The sequence below is a fragment of the Schistocerca gregaria genome, chromosome 1, assembly GCF_023897955.1.
Source record: "Schistocerca gregaria isolate iqSchGreg1 chromosome 1, iqSchGreg1.2, whole genome shotgun sequence".
Classification (NCBI taxonomy): domain Eukaryota; kingdom Metazoa; phylum Arthropoda; class Insecta; order Orthoptera; family Acrididae; genus Schistocerca; species Schistocerca gregaria.
Genome location: NC_064920.1, coordinates 13,645,143 through 13,664,830, shown reverse-complemented (window position 1 = coordinate 13,664,830; position 19,688 = coordinate 13,645,143).

Here is a 19,688-nt window from a genome sequence, read left to right as displayed (position 1 = left end):
AGCAGTAGTAGTTTCCGAAGCACATCTATAGGCATTCTGTAATCTGTGGACCTTCAGAGTGTTCATGAAGCACAGCAATTCCATCGAGATTCAATTCAATAGGTACCATGCGGACTTCTCTCCTTGGGAGTAATGTCTCAAACTGTCTACGCTTTGATCGATTACACGGAGACCAGTAGTAGTTTTCGAAGCACATCTGGAGGCATTCTGTAAACTGTGGTCCTTCAGAGTGTTGATGAAACACTGAAATTGCATCGGGATGGAATACAGCAGGCACCATGCGGAATTTTCTCCATGGGAGTAATGTCTCAAACTGTCTACACATTAATCGGTTTCTGGGAGACCACTAATAGTTTCCGAAGCATACCTGGAGGCATTCTGGAATCTGTGGACCTTTAGAGTGTGTATGAAACACAGAAAGTGCATCGGGATTGAATACAACAGGCACCATAAGGACTTTTCTCCATGGAAGTAGTGGCTCACATATTCTACGCTTTGATCGATTCCTGGGACCCCAGTAGTAGATTCCGAAGCACATCTATATTCAATTTTGTTTCTGTTTACCTTCAGAGTGTTGACGAAACAAAGAAATTGCATCGGGATTGAATACAACAGGCACCATGCGGACTTTTCTGCATCTCAGTAATGTACATACTGTCTACGCTTGGATCGATTCCTGGGAGACCATTAGTTGTTTCCGAAGCACATCTGTAGGCATTCTGTAATCTGTGGACTTTCAGAATGTTGATGAAACACAGAAATTGTATCGTGATTGAATACAACAGGCACCATGCGGACGTTTCTCCATGGGAGTAATGTCTCAAACTGTCCACGTTTTGATCGATTCCGTGGAGACCAGTAGTAGTATCTGATGCATATCTGGAGGCATTCTGTAATCTGTAGACCATCATAGTGTTGATGAAACACAGAAATTGCATCGGGATTGAATACAACAGGCACCATGCGGACTTTTCCCCATGGGAGTAATGTCTCACACATTCCACGCTTTGATCGATTCCTGGGAGACCAGTAGTAGTTTCCAAAGCACAGCTATTGGCAATCTGTAATCTGTGGACCTTCAGAGTGTTGATGAAGCACAGAAATTGCATCGGAATTGAATACAACAGGTACCATGCGGACTTCTCTCCTTGGGAGTAATGTCTCAACTTGTTTACGATTTGACCGATTCCTGGGAGACCAGTAGTAGTTTCCGAAGCACATCTATAGGCATTATGTAATCTGTGGACCTTCAGGGCGTTGTTGAAACACAGAAATGGCATCGGGATTGTATACAACAGGCACCATTCTGTATTTTCTCCATGGGAGTAATGTCTCAAACTGTCTACACATTAATCGATCCCTGGGAGAACAGTAATAGTTTCCGAAGCACATCTATAGGCATTCTGTAATCTGTGGACCTTCAGAGTTTTGATGAATCGAAGAAATAGCATCGAGTGGGAATACAACAGGCACCATGCAGACGTTTCTCAATGGGAGTAATGTCTCAAACTGTCTACATTTTGATCGATTCCGTGGAGACCAGTAGTAGTTTCTGATGCATATCTGGAGGCATTCTGTAATTTGTGGCCGTTCATAGTGTTGATGAAACACAGAAATTGCATCGGATTTGAATACAACAGGCACCATGAGGACGTTTCTCCATCGGAGTAATGTCTCACATATTCTACGCTTTGATCGATTCCTGGGAGACCAGTAGTAGTTTCCGAAGCACATCTATAGGCATTCTGTAATCTGTGGACTTTTAGAGTGTTGATGAAACACAGAAATTGCATCGGGATTGAATACAACAAGCACCATGGGGACTTTTCTCCATTGGAGTAATGTCTCACATATTCTACGCTTTGATCGATTCCTCGGAGACCAGTAGTAGTATCCTAAGCACATCTGGAGGCATTCTGTTATCTGTGGTCCTTCAGAGTGTTGATAAAACACATAAATTGCATCGGGATTTATTACAACAGGCACCATGCGGACTTTTGTCCATGGGAATAATGTCTCACATAGTCTACGCTTCGATCGATTATTGGGAGAGCAGTAGTAGTTTACGAAGCACATCTATAGGCATTCTGTAATCTGTGGTCCTTCAGAGTGTTGATGAAGCACAGAAATTCCATCGAGATTTAATTCAACAGGTACCATGCGGACTTCTCGCCTTGGGAGTAATGTCACAAACTGTCTACGCTTTGATCGATTCCACGGAGACCAGTAGTAGTTTCCGAAGCACATCTGGAGGCATTCTGTAATCTATGGTCCTTCAGAGTGTTGATGAAACACAGAAATTGCATTGGGATTGAATACAACAGGCACCATGCGGAATTTTCTCCATGGGAGTAATGTCTCAAACTGTCTCACATTAATCGGTTTCTGGGAGACCAGTAATAGTTTCCGAAGCATACCTGGAGGCATTCTGTAATCTGTGGACGTTTAGAGTGTTGATGAAACACAGAAATTGCATCGGGATTGAATACAACAGGCACCATAAGCACTTTTCTCCATGGAAGTAATGTCTCAAACTGTCTACGTTTTGACCGATTCCTGGCAGACCAGTGGTAGTTTCCGAAGCACATCTGGAGGCTTTTTGCAATATGTGGACATCAGAGTGTTGACGAAACCCAGAAATTGCATTGGGATTGAATACAACAGGCACCATGAGGACTTTTCTGCATCTAAGTAATGCCTTAAACTGTCTACGATTCGATCGATTCCTGGGAGACAATTAGTTGTTTCCGAAGCACAACTGTAGGCATTCTGTAATCTGTGGACGTTCAGAGTGTTGATGAAACACAATAATTGCATCGGGATTGAATACAACAGGCACCATGCGGACTTTTCTCCATGGGAGTAATGTCTCGAATGTCTACGCCTTGATCGATTCCTGGGGGACCATTATTTGTTTTCGAAGCACATCTGTAGTCATTCTGTAATCTGTGGACGTTCAGAGTGTTGATGAAACACAGAAATTGCATCGGGATTGAATACAACAGGCACCATGCGGACGTTTCTCCATGGGAGTAATGTCTCAAACTGTCTACGTTTTGATCGATTGCGTGGCGACCAGAAGTAGTATCTGATGCATATCTGGAGGCATTCTGTAATCTGTGGACCTTCATAGTGTTGATGAAACACAGAAATTGCATCGGGATCTAATACAAAAGGCACGATGCGGACTTTTGTCTATGGGAGTAATGTCTCACACATTCTACGCTTTGATCGATTCCTGGGAAACCAGTAGTAGTTTCTGAAGCACATCTATAGGCATTCTGTAATCTGTTTTCCTTCAGAGTGTTGATGAAACACAGAAATTGCATTGGGATTGAATACAACAGGCACCATGAGGACTTTTCTGCATCTAAGTAATGCCTTAAACTGTCTACGATTCGATCGATTCCTGGGAGACAATTAGTTGTTTCCGAAGCACAACTGTAGGCATTCTGTAATCTGTGGACGTTCAGAGTGTTGATGAAACACAATAATTGCATCGGGATTGAATACAACAGGCACCATGCGGACTTTTCTCCATGGGAGTAATGTCTCGAATGTCTACGCCTTGATCGATTCCTGGGGGACCATTATTTGTTTTCGAAGCACATCTGTAGTCATTCTGTAATCTGTGGACGTTCAGAGTGTTGATGAAACACAGAAATTGCATCGGGATTGAATACAACAGGCACCATGCGGACGTTTCTCCATGGGAGTAATGTCTCAAACTGTCTACGTTTTGATCGATTGCGTGGCGACCAGAAGTAGTATCTGATGCATATCTGGAGGCATTCTGTAATCTGTGGACCTTCAGAGTGTTCATGAAGCACAGCAATTCCATCGAGATTCAATTCAATAGGTACCATGCGGACTTCTCTCCTTGGGAGTAATGTCTCACATATTCTACGCTTTGATCGATTCCTCGGAGACCAGTAGTAGTATCCTAAGCACATCTGGAGGCATTCTGTAATCTGTGGTCCTTCAGAGTGTTGATAATACACATAAATTGCATCGGGATTTAATACAACAGGCACCATGCGGACTTTTGTCCATGGGAATAATGTCTCACATAGTCTACGCTTCGATCGATTATTGGGAGAGCAGTAGTAGTTTACGAAGCACATCTATAGGCATTCTGTAATCTGTGGTCCTTCAGAGTGTTGATGAAGCACAGAAATTCCATCGAGATTTAATTCAACAGGTACCATGCGGACTTCTCGCCTTGGGAGTAATGTCACAAACTGTCTACGCTTTGATCGATTCCACGGAGACCAGTAATAGTTTCCGAAGCACATCTGGAGGCATTCTGTAATCTATGGTCCTTCAGAGTGTTGATGAAACACAGAAATTGCATTGGGATTGAATACAACAGGCACCATGCGGAATTTTCTCCATGGGAGTAATGTCTCAAACTGTCTCACATTAATCGGTTTCTGGGAGACCAGTAATAGTTTCCGAAGCATACCTGGAGGCATTCTGTAATCTGTGGACGTTTAGAGTGTTGATGAAACACTGAAATTGCATTGGGATTGAATACAACAGGCACCATGAGGTCTTTTCTGCATCTGAGTAATGCCTCAAACTGTCTACGATTCGATCGATTCCTGGGAGACAATTAGTTGTTTCCGAAGCACAACTGTAGGCATTCTGTAATCTGTGGACGTTCAGAGTGTTGATGAAACACAATAATTGCATCGGGATTGAATACAACAGGCACCATGCGGACTTTTCTCCATGGGAGTAATGTCTCTAACTGTCTACGATTTGACCGATTCCTGGGAGACCAGTAGTAGTTTCCGAAGCACATCCATAGGCATCATGTAATCTGTGGACCTTCAGAGCGTTGATGAAACACACAAATTGCATTGGGATTGAATACAACAGGCAGCATGCGGAATTTTCTCCATGGGAGTAATGTCTCAAACTGTCTCACATTAATCGGTTTCTGGGAGACCAGTAATAGTTTCCGAAGCATACCTGGAGGCATTCTGTAATCTGTGGACGTTTAGAGTGTTGATGAAACACAGTAATTGCATCGGGATTGAATACAACAGGCACCATGCCGACTTTTCCCCATGGGAGTAATGTCTCACACATTCTACGCTTTGGTCGATTCCTGGGAGACCAGTAGTAGTTTCCGAAGCACAGCTATTGGCATTCTGTAATCTGTGGACCTTCAGAGTGTTGTTGAGGCACAGAAATTGCATCGGGATTGTATAGAACAGGTACCATGCGGACTTATCTCCTTGGGAGTAATGTCTCAAACAGTCTACGCTTTGATCGATTACTCTGAGGCATGTAGTAGTTTTCGAAGCACATCTGGAGGCATTCTGTAATGTGTGGTCCTCCAGAGTGTTGATGAATCACAGAAATTGCATCAGGATTGTATACAAAAGGCACCATGCGGCCTTTTGTCCATGGGAGTAATGTCTCAACCTATCTACGATTTGACCGATTCCTGGGAGACCAGTAGTAGTTTCCGAAGCACATCTATAGGCATTATGTAATCTGTGGACATTCAGAGTGTTGATGAAACGAAGAAATAGCATCGTGATGGAATACAACAGGCACTATGCGGACGTTTTCGAATGGGAGTAATGTCCCAAACTGTCTACGTTTTGATCGATTCCGTGGGGACCAGCAGTAGTTTCTGATGCGTATCTGGAGGCATTCTGTAATCTGTGGACCTTCATAGTGTTGAAGGAACACAGAAATTGCATCGGAATTGAATACAACATTCACCATGGGGACTTTTCTCCATGGGAGTAATGTCTCACACATTCTACGCTTTGATCGATTCCTGGGAGACCAGTAGTAGTTTCTAAAGCAGATCTATAGGCATTCTGTAATCTGTTGACCTTCAGAGTGTTGATGAAACACAGAAATTGCATCGCCATTGAATACAACGGGAACCATGCGGACTTTTCTCCATGTGAATAATGTCTCAGATATTCTACGCTTCGATCGATTATTGGTAGAGCAGTAGTAGTTTCCGAAGCACATCTGGAGGAACTCTGTAATCTGTGGACCTTCAGAGTGTTGATGAAATACACAAATTGCATCGTGATTGAAGACAACAGGCACCATGCGGACTTCTCTTCATGGGAGTAATGTCTCAAACTGTCTACGCTTTTATCGATTCCTGGGAGACCAGTAGTAGTTTCCGAAGCACATCTGGAGGCTTCCTGTAATCTTTGGACGTTCAGAGTGTTGTTGAAACACAGAAATTCCATCGAGATTGAATACAACTGGCACCATGTTTACTTTTCTTCATTTGAGTAATGTCTCAAATTGTCTACGTTTTTGATCGATTCCTGGGAGACCAGTAGTACTTTCCGAAGCACATCTGGTGGCACTGTGTAATCTGTGGACCTTCAGAGTATTGATGAAATACACAAATTGCATCGGGATTAAATACAACAGGCACCATAAAGACTTTGTTCAATGAAGTAATGTCTCAAAGTCTCTACGTTTTGACCAATTCCTGGCAGACCTGTGGTAGTTTCCGAAGCACTTCTGGAGGCTTCTTGCAATATGTGGACATCAGAGTGTTGATGAAACACAGAAATTGCATCTGGATTGAATACAACAGACTCCATGCGGACTTATCTCCATGGGAGTAATGTCACAAATTGTCTACGTTTTGGTCGATTCCTGGGAGACCAGTAGTAGTTTTCGAAGCAGATCCATAGGCATTATGTAATCTGTGGACCTTCAGAGCGTTGATGATACACAGGAATTGCATTGGGATTGAATACAACAGGCACCATGCGGAATTTTCTCCATGGGAGTAATGTCTCAAACTGTCTACACATTAATCCGTTTCTGGGAGACCAGTAATAGTTTCCGAAGCATACCTGGAGGCATTCTGTAATCTGTGGACGTTTAGAGTGTTGATGAAACACAGAAATTGCATCGGGGTTGAATACAACAAGCACCATAAGGATTTTTTCCATGGAAGTAATGTCTCAAACGGTCTACGTTTTCACCAATTCCTGGCAGTCCAGTGGTAGTTTCCGAAGCACATCTGGAGGCTTATGGCAATATATGGACATCAGAGTGTTGATGAAATACAGAAATTGCATCGGGATTGAATACAACAGGCAACATCGGGACATCTCTCCATGGGAGTAATGTCTCACATATTCTACGCTTTGATCGATTCCTGGGAGACCAGTAGTAGTTTCCGAAGCACATCTGGAGGCACTCTGTAATCTGTGGACCTTCAGAGTGTTGATGAAATACAGAAATTAAGTCGGGATTAAATATTTATTTATTTATTTATTTATGCATTTATTTTACCTGGCAAGATTAGTGCCTTCAGGCCCTCTCTTACACCTAACCAGGCATTCTCAGATTGAACGAGTTACAGTTTCTACTTAACATTAAGGACATATAGCCTACTATGCAGTATTGATGTTAAAGAAAAAAATAGATATTATAACCGTAGTACAATGATAATTATAACAATAAAAAATAATTATAACAATCAATAATAATAATAATAATAGTAATAATGATAATAATAATAGTAATAATAATAATGTCTATGTATATGAAAGTAAACATACTTTTCTTTTATGAATGTCAGTCACATTGTTAGTTGGGAATTTTCTCGTTATGTTCTTGCAGCTTGTGAGTTATTCTCATCGAGCACAGACATAAGACGATAGAATGGGGTGAAAGAGATATATAAGAGTTAGATAGGTTAGAGGAAGAGAAATAGAACGGTAAAATTCGAAGCTGTGATGGAGAGGAGAAAGAAAGAGATGGGAGGGGCACAAGAATGGTGGCTATACCGTCCCTAATATGTATGTTATGAGTTCCCTCTTGAATGTTGAGTAGTTCTGGATAAGACGCAGATCACAGGGGAGCGCGTTCCATAGTCGTATGGCTGAGATGGAGAATGACACGGAGAAAGATTTTGTGTTATGTAAAGGTACAGCCAAGATGACAGACGTATCCGATCTGGTGTTGCGATTGTGGAATGATGATAGGTGTTTAATGTGAGAAGATAAGTATTGGGGGCACCAGTGGCTAAGAAATCGATGAAGTAAGCACATCGTGTGGAGATCGCGTGCCGTATGTGGGCGTATCCAACCTAGCTGGGAGTATGAAGGACTGATATGATCATACAACCGAATATTGCACACGTATCTAACGCAAGCATTCATCACTAGCTCGAGGCATCTAGAATTTTCACTATTTGTGCCGTGTTGAACTACATCGCAGTAGTAAAGATTAGGCAAGACTAGTGTTTGGACTAATTTTTGTTTAACATGGGTTGGAAATGTTTTTCTAAATTTTTGAATTGCATGTAGGGAGGAGAGCGATTTCCGGCAAGCTGTGACTGTTTGTTCTTCCCAGTTTAGGTGTTCATCCAAGATTATTCCAAGGTCTTTTACTGTTTTTTGGTATGGTAGTTGGGTATCATTGAGGAGTATTTTAGGGACTGTTTCGCGAAAGTACCGGCTGATTAACTTTGGATGAGATATAAGTATGACCTGGGATTTCTTGGGGTTTAGTTTCAGACCTAGGTTCTGTGCCCATCGAGAAACAGAGCAAAGATCTGCGTTCATACTCGCTACTGCGCCAGCAATGTTCTTGGGGCTTGCACTTATGTACAGTTGGATGTCGTCGGCATAAAGATGGTAGTTGCAGGAGTGAATCACTGAAGAAATATCATTAATGTAAAGTGAGAAGAGTAGTGGACCAAGGACGGAGCCTTGGGGAACTCCAGAGCGAACGCTTTTCCATGATGACTTTTCCGACCCACAAATGACTTGTTGACTTCTGTTTCTGAGGTAGCTGTCGAACCATTGTATTGCGCTGTTTGAGAAATTCAGCTGTTTCATTTTAATTAGTAATATATCGAAGTCAACTGTGTCAAAAGCCTTGCTAAAGTCAAGCAGTGTTAGGATAGTAGCTTCACGTCTGTCCATAGCATGTTTAATGTCATCAGTTACTTTGATTAATGCGGTTGCTGTACTATGGTGCTTTCGAAAGCCTGACTGATATTCGTCATGGATGTTATGAGTTTTGAGGTAATCCGTCAGTTGTTCATGGACGATGTGCTCTAGGGCTTTAGAAATTGCAGGTAGTATGCTGATCGGCCTGTAGTCACCTGGCGACTTAGGGTTGTCAGTCTTGGATATAGGCTTAATTAAACTTTGCTTCCACTCCGTAGGATATGTACTACTGACAAGAGACAGGTTGAAGATGTCTGTGATAACTGGAATAATAGCGTCTACGACGTTCTTAATCATGCCAATGCTCACTCCATCATTTCCTACTGCCTCGGAAGAGATTCTCATAATTGCCTTGTGTACTGTGCCGGTAGTGACATGTTTTGGGAAAAACTTGTCTCTCGAGAGATTGATATCTTGGGGCTGGTAATTTGTCGCTGCGTGGCAGTTTGCAGCTGTTGAGAAGAAATCGTTTAATTCTTCTGCAGACGCTTGATAAACAGCGTCAGATCTTCGCTTTCCTATACCGAAACTGCGCAGCTTTTTCCACAGTGCATCAGGTTTTGATATGCCGCATACGACAGAGCGGGCATGTCTGATTTTGGCATTCCTCACGCTTTGCTTGGTTCTGTTTCGGAGTTTCCTATAAGCTTCGTACGCCTCGGGAGTTGGGTTACGCTTGAAGGCCCTATGTGCAGCATCACGTTTATTCATTAACTGACGTAATGCAGTGGTGAGCCACGGAGCGGGAGCTCTCTTTACATTAACAGTGCGTTCAGGAGCATGTTTATCATACAGTGCAATAATTTTGCGACATAATTGCCGAATTTTTTCGTCTAAAGTCGGTTCATCGCTTATATCATGCCAAGGGATGTCTGAGAAATCCTTTTGAAGAGCGTCATAGTTAACATTTTTTAAGTTTCTGTAGGTTACCAGGTGAGATTTTTCTTTGGTAGTATGCACTGAGTAATTTAAAAATATCACGTCATGAGCAGAGAGTCCCGGAGCGGATGTCTGATTGGCGCGGATTATTTTATCTGGTCGCTTTGTTGCTATTATATCTATGATTGTGTGGCTGTGTGGCGTGTGATGAGTTGGGTCCAGCGGTGTTAAACTCATATCATTGGAGTGGAACAGTCGCCTTAGTTTTTCGGCAGAGGGAGATTTTAACTGTAAGTCGATGTTTGTGTCGCCCATAATGATTATGTGTTCATACTGTGACACGAGTGAGGACAGGGCAGACTGAAAGGAGGACATGGCACCGACGTTTGGAGGTTTATAGATTACTCCAATTAGCAGTTTCTGATTTGATGTATTTATTTCGAAAAACAAGAACTCTGCTTCTCCTTCGCCCTTTGCATCCGATGTGCATAGCACAGTAGGTGTCAGATCAGAGCGAACATAGGCACCCACACCACCCCCGCATCGTGTTTCACGATCTGCCCTTAGGAGAGAGTAACCAGCGATTCGGATAGCGTCGGAAGAAATGTTTGGTTTCAACCAAGTTTCAGAGACGAGGATAATGTGGAACAGCGATTGGCAGAACAGGTCACAGAACTCGTCGAAGTGAGCCGTTAGCGACTGCGCGTTCGCGTGGGCCACAAAGAGCCCGCCGCCGGAACCGGTCCGTCCCATTGTGGCCGCCTGTAGGACCGAACGCGCTCCGTTTACCTGCTGGCCGGAAGAGGGACAAAAGCTGGATTTCGCGGGGCAAGACATATTTACAGGTGTGTCCAAGGTCGTGACTGACTCAAGCGTCTGTGGACTAAAGGTGAAAAACACGCTGGAAGTATCGAAGAAGGGAGTGAAAAGAAAGATGGAAAGTGGCAGTAGTAGTTACGAAAAAGATAGTAGTAGTAGTAGTGGTAGTGGCGAAGATGGAAATAACAGATATAGAAAGGCGGTTGTAAGGAGATTCCTGTTAATGGAGAATGTTAATTCCCATTTGACTGACAATATGAATATACATGAGCACTTATAATAGACAAATAAAGAAACAATATTTTTGTGAAACAATTGACTGATTTTAAATAGAGTACTTATGGTACTTATAGAAATAACGGAGCAGTATTTAAGCTAAAAAAATGAAAAGAAAGAATAAAAAAAATTAACTTATATTAGACAGATTACAATATGAGACTTTGTGTCTCGCGAGATTTCGCTCAGTCTTTCAGTTCGAACATGTTTGTCACCGTTTTCCTCCCTCCTTCCGTCTTGATTACGATCCTGCCATCCTGGGTCCACACATTTTGAAGGCCAAACTGTGTGATCGCAGCGTTCAAAACTTTTAGTCTTTCGCGCGTCAGATCTTCCCTCAGGGTAACCCCACTCTTGGCGAGTTTTCTTTTCTGAGCAAACACTTCAGCTCTTTTCCGGTAAGACACAAATTTAATTATTATGGGCCTGGGTTTCATGGCACCTGGTATCCTGCGCCCAACACGGTGGCTTCTGTCAATATCGCCCACGTCGATCTGCACGCCAAGTTTCTCACGCAGGAGGCTAATGGCCAGGTCGTCGGTGTTTTCGCGATCGTTTTCAGCTACCCCGAACAAGCGCAAGCTGTTCCTTCGCTGATACTGCTCAATTTCGTCGGTGGCAGCAGACAGTTTAGCCTCTAGGTCGGCGGCTTTTTTCTCTTGTGCGGCCAGGGACTTTCTAAGAGACTGGATTTCGGTGCTGTTGCGCCCGACAGACTCTTGTAGTTTGTCCATGACCGCAGCCGTCACGGAGTCCGTGATGGATTGGACGATTACGTCTAGCGTGTCTTTGCTGTGCAGCGCCGCACTCACCTGGGACCGGACGAGCTCCCCGATGTCGGGAAGCGGGGCCTCACCTGCCGCCGGAGACCGGGCGCCCGCGCTGCCTGCGCCCCTGTAGCCTCGCCTGCTGCCGCTTACTCGTGCTCTTCCCATTTTTCACTCACTTATCACTTATCACTTGTGGTAATCAACGGAGAACAATACACCACGGCAACTAACACTTGTTTAGTCAGATGCACACGTTGTGGACTGCCGCACTTCTCTGTAACACCTTCAATGAGCGGAAAAACTCGCGAGCCGAAGAAACGCGCGTCACTCAGTGGCCGCCATGTTATTAACAGGCACCATAAGGACTTTGCTCCATGGAAGTAATGTCTCAAAGTGTCTACGTTTTGACCAATTCCTGGCAGACCAGTAGTATTTTTCGAAGCACTTCTGGAGGCTTCTTGCAATATGTGGACATCAGAGTGTTGATGAAACACAGAAATTGCATCGGGATTGAATACGACAGGCTCCATGCGGACTTTTCTCCATGGGAGTAATGTCTCAAATTGTCTACGTTTTGATCGATTACTGGGAGACCAGTAGTAGTTTCCGAAGCAGCTCTATAGGCATTCTGTAATCTGTGGACCTTCAGAGTGTTGATGAAGCACAGAAATTTCATCGGGATTGAATACAATGGGCACCAGGTGTACTTTTCTCCATGGGAGAAATGTCTCTAATTGCCTACGTTTTTGATCGATTAGTCGGAGACAAGTAGTAGTTTTCGAAGCACATCTGGAGGCATTCTGAAATGTGTGGTCGTTCAGAGTGTTGATGAAACACAGAAATTGCATCGGGATTGTATACAACAAGCACCATGCGTGTTTTTCTTCATGGCAGTAATGTCTCAAACTGTCTACGGTTTGATCGATTCCTTTGACACCAGTAATAGTTTGCAAAACACATCTGGAGACATTCTGTAATCTGTGGACGTTCCGAGTGTTTATGAAACACAGAAATTGAATCGGGATTGAATACAGCAGGCACCATGCGGAATTTTCTCCATGGGAGCAATGTCTCCAATTTTCTACGCTTTGATCGATTCCTGGGAGACCAGCAGTAGTTTCGGAAGTACACCTGGAATCATTCTGTAATCTGTGGACCTTGAGAGTGTTGATGAACCGAAGAAATAGCATCGTGATGGAATACAACAGGCACCATGCGGACGTTTCCCAATGGGAGTAATGTCTCAAACTGTCTACGTTATGATCGATTCCGTGGGGACCAGTAGTAGTTTCTGATGCATATCTGGAGGCATTCTGTAATCTGTGGACCTTCATAGTGTTGAAGAAACACAGAAGTTGTATCGGGATTGAATACAACATTCACCATGGGGACTTTTCTCAATGGGAGTAACGTCTCACATATTCTACGCATTGATCGATTCCTGGGAGACCAGTAGTAGTTTCTTAAGCACATCTATAGGCATTCTGTAATCTGTTTACCTTCAGAGTGTTGATGAACCGAAGAAATAGCATCGTGATGGAATACAACAGGCACCATGCGGACGTTTCCCAATGGGAGTAATGTCTCTAACTGTCTACGATTTGACCGATTCCTGGGAGACCATTAGTAGTTTCCGAAGCACATCTATAGGCATTCTGTAATCTGTGGACGTTCAGAGTGTTTATGCAACACAGAAATTGCATCGGGATTGAATACAACAGGCACCATGCGGACTTTTCTCCATGGGAATAATGTCTCACATATTCTACCCTTCGATCGATTATTGGGAGAGCAGTAGTAGTTTCCGAAGCACATCTATAGGCATTCTGTAATCTGTGGACGTTCAGAGTGTTGATGAAGCACAGAAATTCCATCGAGATTGAATACAACAGGTACCATGCGCTCTTCCTTCCTGGGGAGTAATGTCTCAAACTATCTACGCTTTGATGGATTCCACGGAGACTAGTAGTAGTTTCCGATGCACATATGGAGGCATTCTGTAATCTGTGGTCCTTCAGAGTGTTGATGAAGCACAGAAATTCCATCGGGATTGAATACAACAGGTACCATGAGGACTTCTCTCCTTGGGAGTAATGTCTCAAACTGTCTACGCTTTGATCGATTCAACGGAGACCATTAGTTGTTTCCGAAGCACATCTTGAGGCATTCTGTAATCTGTGGTCCTTCAGAGTGTTGATGAAACACAGAAATTGCATCGGGATTGAATACAACAGGCACCATAAGTACTTTGCTCCATGGAAGTAATGTCTCAAAGTGTCTACGTTTTGACCAATTCCTGGCAGACCAGTGGTAGTTTTCGAAGCACATCTATAGGCACTATGTAATCTGTGGACGTTCAGATCGTTGATGAAACACAGAAATTGCATCGGGATTGAATACAACAGGCACCATGCGCTATTTTCTCCGCGGGAGTAATGTCTCAGACTGTCTACACATTAATTGATTCCTGGGAGACCAGTAATAGTTTCCGAAGCATATCTGGAGGCATTCTGTAATCTGTGGACGTTCAGAGTGTTAATGGAACACCGAAATTGAATCGGGATTGAACACAACAGGCACCATGCGGACGTTTCTCCATGGGAGTAATATCTCAAATTGTCTACGTTTTGAACGATTCCGTGGAGACCAGTAGTAGTATCTGATGCATATCTGGAGGCATTCTGTAATCTGTGGACCTTCATAGTGTTATGAAACACAGAACTTGCATCGGGATTGAATACAACAGGCACCATGCGGAATTTTCTCCATGGGAGTAATGTCTCAAACTGTCTACGCTTTGACGATTCCTGGGAGACCAGTAGTAGTTTCCGAGGTACACCTGGGGACATTCTGTAATCTGTGGATTTTCAGTGGGATGACGAAACGAAGAAATAGCATCGGAATTGAATACAACATGCACAATGCGGACTTTTCTCCATAGGAGTACTGTCTTAAACTGTTTACGCTTTGATCGGTTCCTGGGGAACAGTAGTAGTTTCCGAAGCACATCTGGTGGCATTCTGTACTCTGTGGACGTTCAGGGTGTCGATGAAACACAGAAAATGAATCGGGATTGAATACAACAGGCACCATGCGGACTTTTCTCCATGGGAGTAATTTCTCAAACTGTCTACGTTTTGGTTGATTCCTGGGAGACCACTAGTAGTTTCTGAAGTACATCTGTAGGCATTCTGAAATGTGTGGTCCTTCAGACTGTTGATGCGACACAGAAAGTTTATCTGGATTGAATACATCAGGCACCATGAGGACTTTTTCCGTAGGAGGAATGTCTCAAAGTGTGTACGCTTTGATCGATTCCTGGGTACCAGTAGTAGTTTCCGAAGCACATCTAAAGGCATTCTGTAATCTGTGGCAGTTCAGAGTGTTGATAAAACACAGAAATTGCATCGGGACTGAATACAACTGGCACCATGCGGACTTTTCTCCATGAGAGTAATGTCTCAAATTATCTACGCTTTGATCGATTCCTGGGAGACCAGTAGTAGTTTGCGAAGCACATCTATATTTATTCTGTAATCTTTTTACCTTCAGATTTTTCATGAAACACAAAATTGCATCGGGATTGAATACAACAGGCACCATGCGGGCTTCTTTCCATGGGAGTAATGTCTCTAACTGTCTACGCGTTGATCGTTTCTTGGGAGACCAGTAGTAGTTTCCGAAGCACATCTGGAGGCATTCTGTAAACTGTGGACCGTCAGTGTGTTGATGAAACACAAGAATTGCATCGGGAGTGAATACAACAGGCACCATGCGGAGTTATCTCCATGGGAGTAATATCTCACATTTTCTACGCTTTGATCGATTCCTGGGAGACAAGTAGTAGCTTCCGAAGCACATCTATGGGCATTCTGTAATCTGTGGACCTTCAGAGTGTTGATGAAACACGGAAATTGCATCGGGATTGAATACAACAGGCACGATGCGGACTTTTCTCCATGGGAGTAATTTCTCAAACTGTCTACGTTTTGATTTATTCCTGGGAGACCAGTAGTAGTTTCTGAAGCACATCTGTAGGCATTCTGTAATGTGTGGTCCTTCAGACTGTTGATGCGACACAGAAAGTTTATCTGGATTGAATATATCAGGCACCATGAGGACTTTTTCCGTAGGAGTAATGTCTCAAAGTGTGTACGCTTTGATCGATTCCTGGGTACCAGTAGTAGTTTCCGAAGCACATCTAAAGGCATTCTGTAATCTGTGGCAGTTCAGAGTGTTGATAAAACACAGAAATTGCATCGGGATTGAATACAACAGGCACCATGCGGACTTTTCTCCATGAGAGTAATGTCTCAAATTATCTACGCTTTGATCGATTCCTGGGAGACCAGTAGTAGTTTGCGAAGCACATCTATATTTATTCTGTAATCTTTTTACCTTCAGATTTTTCATGAAACACAAAAATTGCATCGGGAGTGAATACAACAGGCACCATGCGGGCTTCTTTCCATGGGAGTAATGTCTCTAACTGTCTACGCTTTGATCGATACCTGGGAGACCAGTAGTAGTTTCCGAAGCACATCTATAGGCATTCTGTAATCTGTGGACCATCAGAGTGTTGCTGAAACACAGAAATTGCGTCGGGACTGAATACAACAGGCACCATGCGAGCTTGTTTCCATGGGAGTAATGTCTCAAACTGTCTACGGTTTGATTGATTCCTGGGAGACCAGTGGTGGTTTCCGAAGCACATCTGGAGGCATTCTGTAATATGTGCACGTTGAGTGTGTTGATGAAACACAGAAAATGAATCGGGATTGAATACAACAGGCACCATGCTGACTTTTCACCATGGGAGTACTGTCTTAAACTGTTTACGCTTTGATCGGTTCTTGGGGAACAGTAGTAGTTTCCGAAGCACATCTGGTGGCATCCTGTAATCTGTGGACGTTCAGGGTGTCGATGAAACACAGAAAATGAATCGGGATTGAATACAACAGGCACCATGCGGACTTTTCTAGATGGGAGTAATGTCTCAAACTGTCTACGCTTTGATCGGTTCCTGGGGAACAGTAGTAGTTTCCGAAGCACATCTGGTGGCATTTTATAATCTGTGGACGTTCAGGGTGTTGATGAAACACAGAAATTGAATCGGGATTGAACACAACAGGCACCATGCGGACTTTTCTCCGTGGGAGTAATGTCTCAAACTGTCTACGCTTTGATGAATTCCTGGGAGTCGAGCACTAGTTTCCGAAGCACATCTGGAGGAATTCTGGGATCAGTGGACTTTCAGAGTGTTGAAGAAGCACAGACGTTCAATCTGGATTGAATACAACATGCACCATGCGGACTTTTCTTCATGGGAGTTATGTCTCAAACTGTCTACGTTTTGATCGATTCCTGGCAAACCAGTAGTAGTTTCCGAAGCACATCTGGAGGCATTCTGTAATCTGTGGACCTTCAGAGTGTTGAAGAATTGCAACGGGATTGAATACAACAGACACCATGCGGAATTTTCTCCATGGGAGTAATGTCTCACATATTCTACGCTTTGATCGATTCCTGGGAGACAAGTAGTAGTTTCCGAAGCACATCTGTAGGCATTCTGTAACCTGTGGACGTTCGGAGTGTTGATGAAACACAGAAATTCCATCGGGATTGAATACAACAGGCACAATGCGGACTTCTCTCCATGGGAGTAATGTCTCAAACTGTGTACGCTTTGATCGATTCCTGGGAGACCAGTAGTAGTTTTCGAAGCATATCTAAAGGCATTATGTAATCTGTGGCCGTTCAGAGTGTTGATGAAACACAGAAATTGCATCGGGATTGAATAAAACAGGCACCATGCGGACTTTTCTCCATGGGAGAAATGTCTCAAACTGTCTACGCTTTGATGAATTCCTGTGATTCGAGCACTAGTTTCCTAAGCACATCTGGAGGCATTCTGGGATCAGTGGACTTTCAGAGTGTTGAAGAAGCATAGACGTTCAATCGGGATTGAATACAACATGCACCATGCGGACTTTTCTCCATGGGAGTTTTGTCTCAAACTGTCTACGCTTTGATCGATTCCTCGGAGACCAGTAGTAGTTTCCGAAGCACATCTGGACGTATTCTGTAATCTGTGGACCTTGAGAATGTTGAAACTTCCTGGCAGATTAAAACTGTGTGCCCGACCGAGACTCGAACTCAGGGCAAAGGTCCCGAGTTCGAGTCTCGGTCGGGCACACAGTTTTAATCTGCCAGGAAGTTTCATATCAGCGCACACTCCGCTGCAGAGTGAAAATCTCATTCAGGAGACATCCCCCAGGCTGTGGCTAAGCCATGTCTCCGCAATATCATTTCCTTCAGGAGTGCTAGTTCTGCAAGTTTCGCAGAAGAGCTTCTGTAAATTTGGAAGGTAGGAGACGAGGTTCTGACAGAAGTAAAGCTGTGAGTACCGGACGTGAGTCGTGCTTCTGTAGCTCAGTTGGTAGAGCACTTGCCCGCGAAAGGCAAAGGTGGCGAGTTCGAGTCTCGGTCGGGCACAGAGTTTTAATTTGCCAGGAAGTTTCATATCAGCGCATACTCCGCTGCAGAGTGAAAATCTCATTCTTGAGAGTGTTGATGAAACACAGAAATTGCATCGGGATTGAATCCAACAGGCACCATGCGGACTTCTCTCCATAGGAGTAATGTCTCAAACTGTCTACGCTTTGATCGATTCCTGGGAGACCAGTAGTAGTTTCCGAAAACATATATAGGCACCCTGTAATCTGTGGTCCCTCAGAGTGTTGGTCAAACACAGAAATTGCATCGAGATTGAATGCAACTAGCACCATGCTAACTTTTCTCCATGGGAGTGATGTCTCAAACTGTCTACGTTTTTGATCGATTCCTGGGAAACCCGTAGTTGTTTCTGAAGCACATCTAGAGGATCTGTAATCTGTGGGATTAAATACAACATGCACCATGCGGACTTTCCTCCATGGGAGTAATGTCTCAAATTTTCAAGGCTTTGATCGATTCCTGGGAGACCAGTAGTAGTTTCCGAACACATCTGGAGGCATTCTGTAATCTGTGGAACTTTAGCGCGTTGATGCAACACAAGAATTGCATCGGGATTGAATACAACAGGCACCATGCGGAGTTATCTCCATGGGAGTAATGTCTCACATTTTCTACGTTTTGATCGATTCCTGGGAGACAAGTAGTAGCTTCCAAAGCACATCTATAGGCATTCTGTAATCTGTGGACCTTCAGAGTGTTGATGAAACACGGAAATTTAATCGGGATTGAATACAACAGGCACGATGCGGACTTTTCTCCATGGGAGAAATGTCTCAAACTGTCTACGCTTTGATCGATTTCTGTCAGACCAGTAGTAGTTACCGAAGCACATCTGGAGGCATTCTGTAATCTGCGGACCTTCAGAGTGTTGATGGAACACAAGAATTGCATCGGGATTGAATACAACAGGCACCATGCGGAGTTTTCTCCATGGGAGTAATGTCTCACATTTTCTACGCTTTGATCGATTCCTGGGAGACAAGTAGTAGTTTCCGAAGCACATGTGGAGACATTCTGTAATCTGTTGACCTTCAGAGTGTTGATGAAACACAAGAATTGGATCGGGATTGAATTAAACAGGCACCATGCGGAGTTATCTCCATGGGAGTAATGTCTCACATTTTCTACGCTTTGATCGATTCCTGGGAGACAAGTAGTAGCTTCCGGAGCACATCTATAGGCATTCTGTAATCTGTGGACTTTCAGAGTGTTGATGAAACACGGAAATTGCATCGGGATTGAATACAACAGGCACGATGCGGACTTTTCTCCATGGGAGTAATGTCTCAAACTGTCTACGCTTTGATCGATTCCTGGGAGAACAGTAAAAGTTTCCGAAGCACATCTGGAGGCATTCTGTAATCTGTCGACCTTCAGAGAGTTGATCAAACACGGGAATTGCATCGGGATTGAATACAACAGGCACGATGCGGACATTTCTCCATGGGAGTAATGTCTC